Source organism: Patella vulgata, chromosome 1, assembly GCF_932274485.2.
Source record: "Patella vulgata chromosome 1, xgPatVulg1.2, whole genome shotgun sequence".
Taxonomy (NCBI): domain Eukaryota; kingdom Metazoa; phylum Mollusca; class Gastropoda; family Patellidae; genus Patella; species Patella vulgata.
This window is the reverse complement of record NC_065879.2, coordinates 53,493,834-53,509,389: the sequence shown is the minus strand read 5'-3', so window position 1 is coordinate 53,509,389 and position 15,556 is coordinate 53,493,834. Positions and strand designations below refer to the sequence as shown.

Genomic DNA, 15,556 nt, shown 5'->3' with positions numbered 1-15,556 from the left:
TGTAAACATAGCAACACTATTATGGTTTTCATGTAATAGGAAATAGAAGTTCTGAATATGATAAGTATATTGAATGATATATAAATATAAATTGTTTTGTTTTTCACATTTCGTGAAATATGCCCCAAATTTGTTTTGTTTAATAAATAATACATGAGAATAAATAAGAAAATAAATCAGATCATATAAGAAATGATCATAATATAAGAATAAGAAATGATCATATAAGAATAAGAAATGATCATAGTAATAACCAAAATATTGAATAAGGAATAAAAGAATAGAGTATCTTCTGAGCCTTTGCACAGTCTTGACAATTTGACAGTGTTGAAGACATACACGATTATATTTGGAACGGAAAGTGAAACTGGTATTACATTTTAGTCAGGTTGAGTACAGGGAATGACCACATTCTTTTGATTCAAAATTATTTAATATAATTGATTTATTGTCACGCATTGAATGTTATTATATGAGATGGTCAAGAGATATTTCAGGTTTAATCTTGTTGAGCAACATCTCTGATAACAGACTGGACCAAAGAAGCTTGAAGCTGATATCTTCAATCCTGGACAAGGTTGACTTTGTCAAACCAAGTGAGATTTCTCCACGTTCAAGAAGAAGTACCAGCTCATGGTTCATCAACAGATAAACTTCAAGGTATCTAGACAACAAAATGTGCTAGATCAATAAGATGAATGTGGTGGACCTTACAATCATAATCCCTGATCCAGTAAATTGTAAAGTTCCAGAAATTGTTAAAGATTAAAAGTGTGTTCCTGATTAAATTTGTGTGTATATAAGTGCGGTGGAATCATCATAGTTGTGTGTTACAACAGAAGTTATGTTTATATGGCTATGTTGATATCTAATGTGTAAGTGCTCTGCATTTGAAACAATCAATTAGCAACTACTGCTAGAAATAATGTGTTTAATTATTCCCACAAATTATAAATATTCAGGTGTTGCAGACTTTAAAGTGAAGATACATGTATTGAAACTTTCTTCATCATATAGTGCTAATGCTTTATTATGTGACTCTTAATTACCATTGACTTTTTAAATTTCATTTATCTTTATTCAGTTTGATTACTGACTGAAAATCATTTCAATTGTTTTTGGGTTTTTTTTCATAATTATTGCAAGTGATAACTAAGTATGTGACAAGAATGTATTATACATAAGGCGAAAACAAAAGATTACTTAAGTGACTTTAGCCTGTATAATCATATTATAACAACATAATTCACTCAAGATATTGTGAAACAAAATTTATACAAATATTTAATTATAAGCACATTTTTTTCTTTTATGTAATTATTAACATTTTCATCAAGTTTATAGTGGTATAAATCATGCGAGGACGCATGAATTTTAAAGGCCGGGGGCATTTATCACCGAATAGTGATATTAATTTCTTTTTCAAATAATGCATAATTTAATTCTTACTTCTATATTCATCAATATGGCTGACTTTATACTATTCATTGATTTAGATTTTAATATTTTGATTTAAACCCCTTAAAGTGATTGCCCTAAGCAAGAATGGTCTTGACTGTACTATTATAATCTTTGAGGTGCCAATAGGCTTATTAGTAGAAAGCTTGAAATAAAGATTTATACATTTAACAATGCAGTCAGATCAGTGCCAATCAAGTGTCAACGCTTTTAATTTTATTTACGGCTTAAAGCTTATTAACTAATTCTATATGTTATTGTAAAACTTTTACCCAATGAAATTTATATATTAATTTAACTTCTTTTATTTGATTCGTTACTATATATTTTTATCCCTAAATTTATCTTTAATCTGATTTGTCGAAATGATTGTCTTTTTGTCTGTATGCAAATTAGTTTGTTTAAAAGACCCCTACACAGAAGAGACAATGAAAAAAATATACAGGGACATCATATGAGATAGGCTTAAGACATTTAGTAACCCTTTGATATGATCTTGTAAGTAATGTATTTTTAAACTGTATATAAAGTAATATTGAAATGGAATTGGAATTGGACTTATAATGCAGTGACCACCTTCACTATAATACTTCTCCACAAATGAGCTATACACCCCCAATTCTAGCTCATCTACAAATATTACATATGTATCACCTGGGTGCATATTCAAAAGCAGAATAGCCCCGAAACACGTTGGTGATAGTGTATTGGTGATACCAGCCCGGCATTAATTTCCACTAATCCGTAGTTGGAAAAGGTACAAGCTTTGATCTTCAATATTTGGGCATATGTTTTGTTGCCTGCCAACGTATCTTTTTTAATAAAGATTGTAGACTTGATTGCCCAATAATTAAGGATGCGTTTGCGAGAGAACCATGCAGGGACTGGAACATGGTGGCTGACCGATTTTCAAGATTTTTTTTTATGTATGATGGGTAACCCCTCCAAACCCCACTGCCACAATTTTAGATCAATCAAACCATTTTTAGAGTGTAGAAAAAAATTTGAAATTTTAAGACCTAAAAAAGCCAAAAAATCATCATTTTTAGGCCACTTTTCAATTATGGCGTACAACTAAACTATGGCAAGTAGATTAATGAAACTTTATAGGGTAGCAGATATGGTTTGTAAGTATACATTCTGAAAGTTTGATGGACTTTCATTGAGCGGTATAGAGACTTAGTGCTGCAAGGTACCAAAATAGCTCAATTTAGGTATGTCATTTTATTCTATCTATATCTCACCCACTGCGGGTTTTAGTATTTTTGGGGAATGCTGACTGAAAAGGCAATGATCTATAGTATTAAGATCAAGACAAAAATTGGGTGGCACTCGACCCGTTTAATAGTAAATAATTTCCATTTTTGTCCAAAAATAACGATTTTTAACAAAAAAAACGAAACATAAACCGCTCTATTTACACACTGAAAAGTGTAACATGGCACTGGAAACCAAATTAACGTGGGTTCTAGTTCGGTGTTTCCCAACCTTTGGGTCGCGAGCACTTTTCGGGGGTCGCGAACTAGTCTGAGAACTTTAAAAAAAAAAATGCTATCTTTTCATGTAATCTATACATCTTCAATAGAAGGCTTGATCTCGCTTTAACTCAGTACATCTTATCAAGGCCTTCACGTAACACTCTACAATCTACATTTTCCGTCACTAATTTCGATTGATCTAGGACCCAGCTCTAGACCTCTCAAGATTCCTTGATAGAAAATATCATTGCGAATAGCAAGTGATAATCGAGTTGCAAATTTCAAGGTTCGTTCAATGTGAAGGTTGCTGGAAATTTCCCAAACAAAGAGACTAGCCGCTGCCAATTTTCGTGCAAATAAATATGTCTCTAGTCTCTAAAACAGTTTCGATTGCTTTTCCATGAGTTTTTCAACTGAAAAAAAAACTTTTAACGGCTGTAAACTTATCTATTCATTTTTTGGTGGAGATCGCAATGTTTGTATTTGGATATGTGTTTGTATCACGACCTCTGATTGGACAACGTTATTGTTCACGTGTCTGCAGTTAAGGGAAATAACGTACCTAAAAATTCGGGAATTTCAGACAATTCTGGCAACGGATAGAGGTTGTAAAACTGCGGACGTTGCCTCGGGAACATGTGATCTATACAGCTCTTGCCACATTGCTAATCGATTTCCTCTCTTGGCCACGATTTGTTTTATCGGTCTGTCATTGTTTTCTCACTCTGACAGGATTCTCCGTAGCACTTTCACTTTGTGCATTAGCCCAGCATCCTAATTACTACTGCATAATTGCACGCCCTACATCGCGGGTGCAATTCAGGTAGTTTTCGGGCCTGAGAGTCATCAGCATTTGGCAGGTGGCGAGCTAACAAGACCGTGAGCGTCGGTTCATCCATTTTACATCGGATCTTCTTGAACATTACGTTTCTCATTAAAGTGGTACTTGTTGTGAAGGGAGATGGCCGGCGCATCACATGGACGACCTTACCATGAACAATTCATTGAGCTAGGTTTCTATTATGTGACAGATCGTGGAGTCCAGAAACCTCAGTGCATCATTTGTTATGAAGTACTTTCGACTGAATCCATGAAAACGAACAAGTTACAACGGCATCTGTCATCAAAACATGCAGCATACAAAGATAGAGATCGCTCATTTTTCGAATGGAAGTTAATCGCCCTTAGGAAGACCCGCTTGGATAAAGAAGGTAAAAGTCTTCAGACAAATGCACGTGCTTTGGAAGCGTCATATCATGTTTCATTGCTCATCGCAAAAGCTAAAAAAACACACACCATCGGTGAAGAACTGATAATGCCATGCGCCAAGAAAATGGTTTCTCTCATGATCGGAGAAGACCAGGTTAGTAAACTCGGGATCCTTCCTCTCTCAAATAACATTGTTTGTCTTACAATTTGTGAAATGAGTGAGGACATCACCCCAAAAATTGTTACGGCTATCAAGCAGACAACTAAATAAAGGAGCTGACATTTTCACAAAAATCAAAGCATTTTGCAATCAAGAAGGTCTGGACTTCAATAAATTGATGGGATCAACAACAAATGGAGCTCCTGCAATGGATGGGAAACATTCTGGCTTCAAAGCTAAATTACAGCAAGTTGCTCCTCATGCATTCATGATACATTGTATGATCCACCGGGAGGCGCTTGCTGCTCGCACGATGCCCGAAGTTCTTATGAATGTGTTATCGCAGGTGATAAAAATCGTTAATCACATCAAATTAAGTGCCCTAAACACGAGATTATTCAGATTGTTCTTTCATGAGATGAATGCTGACCACATGAACTTACTGTTTTACACTCAGGTACGATGGCTTTCACGAGGTAATGCAGTACTCCATGTTAACAAGTTACGTGAAGAGTTAAAAGAGTTTTTGCATACACAAAACAAGAATGAATGGGTGGCAATGCTGGAGTCCAGAAACTGGCTTGCTAAATTGTGCTATTTGAGTGACATTTTTGAACATATCAATGTGCTTAATCGTACACTTCAAAGGAAAGACACGAACCTGATGCTCTTTCATGACAGTCGAGCATCTTTCTGAGTAAATCACTGAACTTCTTCAGTCACTAATCGATCAGTTCGAACACTACTTCCCCGAGCTCTACGTCCAGTCATTCACCGTGGTCTGAGATCCATACAGTGCACCATTAGACGCCATCACCAACGATGATATCGCTCAAGAGGAGCTTGTGAGACTGCAGCAGGATTCCGGAGCTAAATCACTGTACAAGTCCTTGTCTTTGTCCAGTTACTGGTGCCAAATGCTTGAATCCTATCCATGTCTATCCAAGAATGCAATACAGTTCCTCATGCCGCACCCGTCGTCATACCTATGCGAACAGTCATTTTCTACAATGGTTGTGATAAAAACAAAATTTAGGAACCAGCTGGAGATAGAAAGGGACATGATTGTCGAGCTGAGTGGCGTTGAGCCACGCATTGAAAACCTGGTCGCTGAAAAACAGGCGCAACCATCACACTGATTAAAAAAATCAATAATTTGTTATCAGACTTTTTATAAGTAAACAATAATAAAGTGAATGATAATGATGTTTCATAGTAAAATGTGACTTTGTTCTTCGAGGGGTCGCGATCTGATCCTGGGTCTGGAATGGGGTCGCCACCCAAAAAAGGTTGGGAACCTATGTTCTAGTTCAATTAAGATGTTACATAATCACAGATTATCTGATGTTATAGACGCTTCCTGCCAACTTGACACCTGTTCGCTATCGACATCTCTGGAGTTCTTGGTCTATGTGATTATGTAACCTTACCTTGATGGCATGTCTTATTTAAACTTTCTTTGATGATAAGCAAATGTTAAACCTGATATGATACATGATACATCAGCCAGATGTCTAATAAAATTCCTTTGACTGGAATGGTTTATAAACCTAGAGTACAAACGAATCGGGAGAGGGGTCCGGACAGGACACGAGAGCGGAGGCCATGGGCGCCTTGGCACAGACGTGACGAAATGAGGGAGAGCGTATTGGAGTTGGCACACTCGTACCTAGCCATGCTAGGATATGGCTCCCTCAATACAAGTTAGTTACGGAGTCTTTAAGTTTTGTACATATTTTAGAAGAAGCAGTGAATAAAAGTATTATAAGATGTGTTGAGTGTAGGGTCAAAGTTTTATGACCCCTTAGGGCTCATTTCTCTGATAGTACTTAGCTTTAAGTTGTCTTTTCAGAAACTGTGTACCATAAGTGTTAACTGGGATGATCAGCTAGACAAGAGTTTAGTGCTTGAATGGAAATGTTTAATAACTGAGTTACAAAAGTCTAACATTATTCAGATTCCTAGATGTTATTGTGAAGACTTGTCTGATTCTAGTTGTACAGTCTTACATGTATTCTGAGATGCATCAGAACATGCATATGCCCAGAGTGTTTTGAAGGCACTTAGTCATGTCAATATCAGTCAAGTTTTCTACTGGTCAGATTCGCAAGTAGCGTTACACTGGATCAAGAATACGTCAAAAGAGTACAAACAGTTTGTTCAGAATCGCGTAATGGAAATCGGGCGATTGACATCTATCGAGAACTGGTTTTATTGTTCAACGCACGAGAATATCGCAGATCTCGCATCTAGAGGTTGTCCCTCATCCGAATTAGTTCAAAATCAGAACTAGTGGCATGGTCCTACCTTTTTGTCGAAGCCGAAAATAGAGTGGTTTAATCAATCAGAAACCGAATCAAGCGGATACAGTGAAGAATTCGAGTCAGAATTAAAGGTCAAACTTGTGAGTGTAGTCACAAATATCAGTCAATCAAATCAATCAACGCTGAATTTGAATGCAATCATATTGGCGTCAAGGTTTAGTAGATATTCCACACTGTTGAGAGTGACATCTAACGTATTGTGGTTTATACACAACCTTCGTTGTCGAGTACAGAAATCTGATGCTTTGTATCATGGCGAACTGAGTGAAGACGAATTGAAATCCTCCGAAATCATTTGGATCAGAGACCTTCAAGCAACTAATCCCAAAGATGATAAATTCAAACAGAGAACTGTTTCACTGAACCTCATAAAGGATGATGATGAGATTCTTCGTTGCCACGGAAGAATCGGTAATTCAAACTTGAGTTTTGACACTAAGTTTCCTATGTTTCTGCCTGAAGGTCACCATGTGACGTCATTAATCATTTGGAGATGCCATGCTGAGGTTATGCACGGTGGTGTGCAGGAAACTTTATTTCAGTTGAGATCTAAATATTGGATTGTGCGTGGTCGTCAAGTTGTAAAAGGTATCATTTCACGTTGTACTGTCTGTAGGAAGTTAGAGAGTAAAGCCTATGGAAACCCTAACTCACCACCTTTACCACAGTTTCGTGTCGCTGATGATTTTGCCTTTAGTCATATCGGAGTTGACTATGCTGGTCCTTTGTATGTATAGGATATCCATTTGAAATCAAATGACATGCATAAAGCTTATATTGCACTGTATACTTGCGCCAGTAGTCGAGCTATTCATCTCGATCTTGTTCCTGATTCAAGTACGCCATCTTTCATTCGTAGTTTCAACCGATTTATTGGACGTCGAGGAGTTCTACGCTTTGTTATATCTGACGATGGAAAAACATTCCAATGTGCAGATTTGAAGGCTTTCACAGCATCAAAGAATATAGAATGGAAGTATAACGTCGAACGATCACCCTGGTGGGGGGGATTCTTCGAGCGGATGGTTCGCTCAGTAAACAGACGCCTAAAAAAATCGCTAGGAACTGCACGCTTAACATACAAGGAACTTTTAACGTTAATCATTCAGATTGAATGAGTTTTGAACTCCAGACCTTTAACCTATGTGTGTGCTGATGGAGGTAATCCGTTGACGCCATCCGAATTGGTAATTGGAAGAAGATTATTGTCAGAGCCGAGAACCGTTACGATTTTGGAAGATAAACTTGACCCGTTAGAACGACAGAAGTATCTCTCAAATGTTCTTAATCATTTTCATAACCAATGGAAACATGAATATCTTACAGATTTACGCGAACATCATAAACCTCGTGAGACGAAAGGCCAGTCTGTTGAAGTTGGTGATGTTGTGATTATGTACGACGACAAGACTTCGCGATTGAATTGGAATATGGGGCGTGTGGAGAAAACGCTTAACGGTCGTGATGGGAACATTCGATCAGCCATGATACGAACTCTGAATAACTCTGGTAAACCTGTTTCAATGAACAGACCTGTGCAGAAGTTATATTATTATTATTATTATTATTATTATTACAGCATATTTATAGTGCACCCTTTCATATAACATTTTCAGGGGCACTTTACAAAGTGACAATGTAAATCACACATAAACAACAAGATTATGGGCATGTTAAAAGTATGATTAAATAAATGTGTTTTAAGTTGTTTTTTAAAAGAATATAGAGATGTACAACATCTTAAACTAAATGGTAGATTATTCCATAAAACAGGTGCTTGATAACTAAAAGAGTGCTGACCATAAGAGACTAGTTGAACAGTTTTGGGCTTTAAAAGTAGTTTATCTGATGTACGTAATGTTCGGCCAGGTGTATAAAGTTCTAAAAGATCTGAGAGGTAAACAGGAGCTAAATTATTTAAACATTTAAAAGTAAGTAATAAAATCTTAAAATCAATTCGATATTTAACAGGTAACCAGTGTAAATTATATAAAACAGGAGTTATGTGGTCACATTTCTTAGTTAAAGTAACAAGTCTAGCCGCAGTATTCTGTACTTTTTGTAATTTATCTATAAGCTTTAAAGGTAAACCAACTAAAAGTGAATTAAAGTTATCTAATCGAGAAGTGACCAGAGAATTAACAAGTGACTAAGTGGCCTCTACAGTTACACATTTACGTATTTTACCTATATTTCTAATATTAAAATAGCACAATTTACAAATATTATTTACTTGAGCTCCCATAAGCATAAAACTATCAAAGATAGCCAGGCATCGATATTTCCGCGCACATGCGCACGGCGTGCGCAGGCACATTTGCTTTAAAAAATTTTTTTGCAGGCACATTTTTAAAAATTATTACTGTCACGTAAATCATGTAAAATAAAGAATACTATTTATTTTTATTGTTGTTGTTTTTTTATTTGTTTTTTTTGTTTACTTTGATTACCATATAATAATTTACTAGAATAAGGTAGTCGATGATAAATACATCAGCACGCGATGTTAGCGATTCCACCTGTGACTTATGACCTATCACCTGTGACCTCTGCTTAATTTAGTGACAATTCTAGTAGAATGCCAATCGATGATTAAAAGAATAGCACACGACGTATGAACTATCACCTGTGACCTCGGCGACCCCTAAACACCAGTACCGTGTAGTAATCACACTTACACCTGATAATTATATATATAACGATGGCTTCCTATCGAGTATCAAGTGGAAAAAAGAACAAAGTCTTTTGCCGAGTTTGTGGTGATGTTATTTTATTTAGTGACGGTGCATGAATATCCTGTCATCGTCAAGGGAAACAACTCTTGTTAGTATCCGAATTATACCGGAAGTTAAGTTTAACAAATGAGAACCTGGCTGCGCAAAGGGATTTAATGAACTTGTTTGAAGCCGGTAGGCATCTATTCTATGTTTATATCAACCCCAAACAAAAACAATATGCTCATCAAACATAATCTTTATTATTAAAGTAATCTATAATACATTAATACAATTTAGAAACCATAATAAAAAAGGTACTAAAAATTATTTATAATTTCTTCGTCTGCCGAGTCCAACCCAAGAAGCTTTCGTAAGCCCCCCCCCCATTCATACTATATACCTGACAATATCTCCTAATGGTGACGTATAGAGGGTAAATAAAATCGGACCAAGAACAGAACCTTGGGGAACCCCAGATGACAAAACAGATTCAGACGACGATTTGCAATTAACTAAAATACACTGTTTTCTACCCACAAGATAGCTCTCTAAAAGATTTAATGCAGAGCCACAAATACCGAATTTAAATTGAAGTCTACGTAGAAGAATGGAAGGGTCCACCGTGTTGAAAGCAGCAGATAAATCTAATAAAATTAAAAATGTACATTTTCTATTATCAATTTCCATTAAAGTATCATTTGAAACCCGGGTTAAAGCTGTTTCGGTACTGTGAAATTGTTTATAAGCACTTTGAAATGGTTCATACAAATAGTTATCATCTAGATGGGCCTTTATCTGAGAAGCAATACATTTCTCCAATATTTTAGAAATAAAACTTAAGTTAGAGACTGGCCTGTAATTTTTAAAAACATTAGGATCCAGTGTAGACTTTTTAATTAAAGGGGTAACATAAGCTTGTTTGAAAACGTTGGGAATAGTAGCGGATGATATACAAGAATTAATAATATTGGTAAAAACTGGAATAACTTCGTCTAGACAGTCCTTAAGAACAGAAGTCGGAACAGGATCTAATGAACAAGATTTAGGAGCAGACGATTTAATTAGCTTTAAAACAAAAGATTCACTAACCAAGTTAAAATTTTCTAAATAAACAGGATTTTCTAACTTATCAAAATCATGAGCGTTAAAGTCAATAGTTTTATTTAAATCATCAAGTTCAGTTCGTATTTTCTGTATTTTTATTTGAAAGAAATCAGAGAATAAATTTGCAAGTTCAGTGTCATTATCATTGTTGAACTAAAACCAAACTAACAATTGAGTTTTGAATTTTAATTGTTTTCATTTGTGTTAGTGTAGTATTTAGGACAATATTTATCACTAGACATGTGTCCAGATTACATGAACGATTATTTGTTATTAACTTGCAGTCAATAAGGGGGGAGTGTGTACAAGTTTATAGGGTTAATGCCATTCATTCTCAGTTAAGGGGAGAAAACTCCTGTTTTAAGAATGCTTTAGTTTAGAGATTATGTTGACTTCTTTCTAGAAAGTTCCAATCCGCCATTTGCTTGTTACCCATATGTAAATCTTTACTGTATAGTATCAATAAAACCCGATTCAAAATAGACCCGAATAACAGAATTAGAGGCAGCTTTCTAGAAACCTGTCACAACAAGATCAATTCAGATCACATCCGTAAGGACAGACTTGATTTACCTATATTTGGATATTGGAGACACAAGTATATGTCAATTCCCATATCCACATTGGAGCTTATTTACCATTAAGCATTGAACCAATAATTGTTACATTAATTGTCTGCTGTAAGTTATGTTGATTATTGTTAACCAAAGAATAGAGAAATATTAACAACCAACAAACTTGTCTTCATTTAGTTAACAACGCAGATCCAAGAAAATACACAAAAATAGCACTTGTACAGTAGGATAATTGATATTTCATAATCAAAATTTTTCAAAATTTTAACCTATGTCCCACATGACGAAAATTGAATGTGAAAATGGGTATATTTTGTACATTTTCAGTGTGCATTGAATTTCGAGACTGGATATTTGGAAAAGTATATATCCCATCGACTCAGAATCTTTTGTAAATTGCTTAATGCTATGGCAGCTTACGTACCTTAATCTACGGGACTAATGTTCGATCTCTTAAGAGACAAATAGTTTTGTTAATAGTTCTTTAATATTGTTCAGATTGATTTTTTAATTATACTATTCAAAAAAAGTAGGGGATATTTGATTTTTAAGTGTTATTAAAGTCACCTAATGAAACTGACGAAGAAACAAATGACAAAATGAAATGAAGTTCACATTCATCGATTTATTCCAAATGATCGTTAGACTAAGTAAGGCACAGACTGACCATTATAAGGGTAAAATGATACCCGGGGTCAAACAGCAAAGTTACCACAGCATCACAACCAAGTCAGTAACGGGTAAATCCTCCTCTGTTTGCCAAACAAGCATTGATCCGACGTGGCATACTCCTAATGAGACGTCTAAGGTCATTTTGGTCCAGATTGTCCCATTCCTGTTGCAACGCAGCAGCAAGTTCTTGGACATTGGCAGGACGTTGTTGACGTTGACGTAACCTCTGTCCAAGCATGTCCCAGACATGCTCGATGGGGGAGAGGTCGGGACTCAGTGCTGGCCAAGGTAATGTGGTGATGTTCTGTTGTTGGAGGTAACCTGTAACGATCCTGGCCCTGTGACATCTTGCGTTGTCATCCTGGAAGATGAAACGGCGGCCATGACGTCGTGCGAACGGCACAACATGGACTGCCAAGATGTTGTCCCGGTAGTACTGGCCTGTAACACGCCCTGCAACAACATGTAAAGCCGTTCTTCCAGCAACAGTGATGCCTCCCCACACCATAACAGAACCACCCCCAAATCGATCATGTCTGATGACGTTAACGTCTTGGAAGCGCTCGTTTTGACGACGCCACACCCTCCTACGTCTGTCCAAAAAATCAACAGTGAACCTTGACTCATCTGAAAACATCACATTGCTCCAGCGTCGATTATCCCAGTGTTGACGATCCCTACACCAACGACGTCTTGCCTGAATGTGATGATCTCTCAAACAAGGGATCACGCGAGGACGTCGGGTGCGAAGGTGACCCCTATGCAGTCGATTCCGAATCGTCTGGCCACTCACTCTCACACCAGTGTCTGTTTGAAGATGAGCGCTGATCTGATTTGCTGTGATGACACGATTTCTCAAGGCCAAGGTACGGATAAATCGATCCTGGGCTTGAGTTGTCGCCCTTGGTCGACCTGAGCGTGGTCTGTCCTGTACAGATTGTGTATCACGGTATCTGGACCATAGCCTGCTTATGACAGACTGAGAAACATTCATCGTCCGCGCCACAACCGCCTGTGTTGTGCCGATCTGTAGCATGCCAAGGGCACGTAACCTTTCATTTTGGGTAAGCCGACGCATATCAAAATTTGTTTTCTGGTCACTAAAACAATTAAACTGATGTTTCCACCCTGGAATTCAATGCCACAATGACTGTAACATTCAAAGTCAGAGTCGTGCAAATCTTGGGTTGGACCCCCATGATGATCCCAAGCATCACCTGCATTCCATGCGGTAGCTATTGGTGCGTTTGGGCGTCACATGTAACTGGAAATGTTTCTTCTGTTAGGTTCTATAGTGACTTTTTTCGTAGTCATTTGCATATTTTAGTATTATGCCCCCAAAATCAAATATCCCCTACTTTTTTTGAATAGTATAGTACGAGAAAATTGAAATACAGTAAACATATACGTGGCATATTTCTTACTCTTTTCAGGTACTGTAGATGTAAATAAACTTTTTTTCCTTTTCATTTTCACTTGTACGAAAAGATTATATTATGGTTAAATTGCCAATGGATTAAGTAACTTGCAAATGGATTAGGTGTTTTAAGTAATGTATTCCATTAAATGTGTGTCTAGTGTCTATTAAACATGAATTTCAAGTGTATCTAATATACGGGACAGTGTCCGCTAATCTACGGGACAAAAGTAATTTATATAATTATAGCATTCTAGTCAAATTTTTAGAAGACGGGCACTTGCCCCGTGAAAATGAAATGGTTTCCATTATTGATTCAGGTAGTGTTTTAAACATTTTGAATTGATATATTTAACTGAAGACATCGCAAAAGCGAGATATAGTAATTAAATGGAATTTTATTGTGGTTCATTGTTTGAATAAAGTTGATATTCTGAGAACCTATCGAATTCATCATTGTAATTTGAATTTATTTCAACAAGTTATCATGTCTAGCGAACTTACAAACCAAAATTACATTATTAATCATAAAGACGACTCTGTACATAACCTTCTAATGACCACATGTTCAAATTAAATGTAGCAAAAAATAATTCTATTGCTGAACTAATATATAAACGGAATAACATGAAAATCTCATCAAATGTTGAAAATATTTTGGATTTTACTCGCCACAATATATTTCTTGCTGGTAACATTATCAAAATTTGTTTGTCTTATTGAAAATATTTTACTATATTGTTGCTCCAATTGTCATAAGCAAAAATAATGAACTGCAAATAATCAAAATCATTGTCAACTGGTTATCTAATACGATCAGTCATCACCATCTTCATCAGACTCAACGATTTCTTTGTTCTGACAGGATTCACCATTCTTTCCACTATTGACACTAGTATCAGAAAATATATATTATTTTTGCATGCATGGTCAGGCTGCGATACGACGTCTTCGACTTTTGGACAGGGCAAACTTTTAAACTTGATCTTAATACCACGAGAAATGATTATGTTGTATTACTGCGTCCAGTGTTTAGAAAATGAACCATAATTAGATATACACACGTCATTATTTTCGTTTTTTTGCATATTTTTTCATTGAAAATCGGATACCAAGTATGAAACTGGCTGCCATGGTAACCGGACGATAAAATTAATGGCTTTTTCGGATTCTGTGACCCAGAAAACCAATATTTTGACACCATACAAAGTAACAATGTCAAAGAAAAAATACGATATATTGTTTTTTCCCAAAATTTGGATACCAAAACTAAAAATGGCTATAAATTTTTTTGCCTGAGGCCGATTTTTGGGGACTTTTGTCCTAAAGTCATACTCACATATACCTTTCATAAAAATCAAGAATCATTCGTTTCGCAATTTTTTCCACAGCTTGGAGGTTCTCCTACCAGCCTTCACTAAAATGTTCCTTTATATTGTACAGGCATTCACACGGATTGACACCCCACTGTTTAGCAGTCAAAAGTTGCCCAGTAAAATTGACTGGGAGGCGATTTCAGTTTCGCCAAAGATTCAATAGGACGGTTCCTGAACGTACAGCGCGAGTGTAATGAGACCTACGTTCAGAGCTGAACTACTTTTGTAGCAACAGTTTATGATTTACAAGTTGAAAGGCTTTCCCAAATAAAAGAAAATACCTCCACCATAGAAGATATTTATTTACGGAGTCATACATAGGCTATTTTCAGTAATATTGAGTTAACAACTTGACTCCTTTAACATCTGTTGTTTTTATAATACTAGGGATATGAAATTGAGCTTGATAAGGCATATATGATTCTTAACAAATTTTAGTCATAGTCATAGCTAAATTTATAAATTGCTGTAGGCCTACTATAACTAAGTACTAGACTAGAGTAGCCTACTACAGTACTAGTAACTAGTACAACTACTAACAGTAGGCTACTACCAACCAGTAAATTACTGACATTTTCTGTATGTAAAGTGGATGTTTGAATTTATACACCAGCAGGAAATGGAATTATATCTACCTCTTCTATGTCCATGTATGGACCAGCGCCTTCGGGAAACATTTCGTCTGCTACTATTGCTGGCTTCATTTTCTACCTCTTCTCTAACACTACAGCAATCTTTTCTTCCAGGAAAAAAATAATTCAGAAACTAATCAGAGTTATTCCCCGTAAATTATTTGCGGGTAGACCAATCACCGGAATTCATTTACAATCACCGGAATTCATTTACAATCACCGGAATTCACCGGAATTCACTTCTAAAATCCCCGATTCCTCCCACAAAACTGACTTATTTTAAATGTATAATACATTTTGATCTCTCCACAGGCCAGATAAAGGCGCTGTAGGTGAATTTATTTGAAAGACTACCGGAATTCATTTCAAATATATGCATCATAATAATACTTTGCGTCTAATTACCCAATAACTTCAAAATAACAGCCAATAAC

The 15,556-nt window shown here is 36.2% G+C and overlaps 1 long non-coding RNA gene across 1 annotated transcript in view; it reads right to left on the bottom strand.

The window, feature by feature from the left end:
* LOC126830605 (uncharacterized) overlaps positions 1 to 15,310 on the bottom strand; it is a 99,668-nt gene extending 84,358 nt beyond the window's left edge. The window contains exon 1 of the long non-coding RNA XR_007683873.1: positions 15,126 to 15,310. This is a non-coding gene — a long non-coding RNA (uncharacterized LOC126830605). The remainder of the gene's footprint in view (positions 1 to 15,125) is intronic.
* Between the last annotated feature and the right edge of the window lie 246 nt (positions 15,311 to 15,556).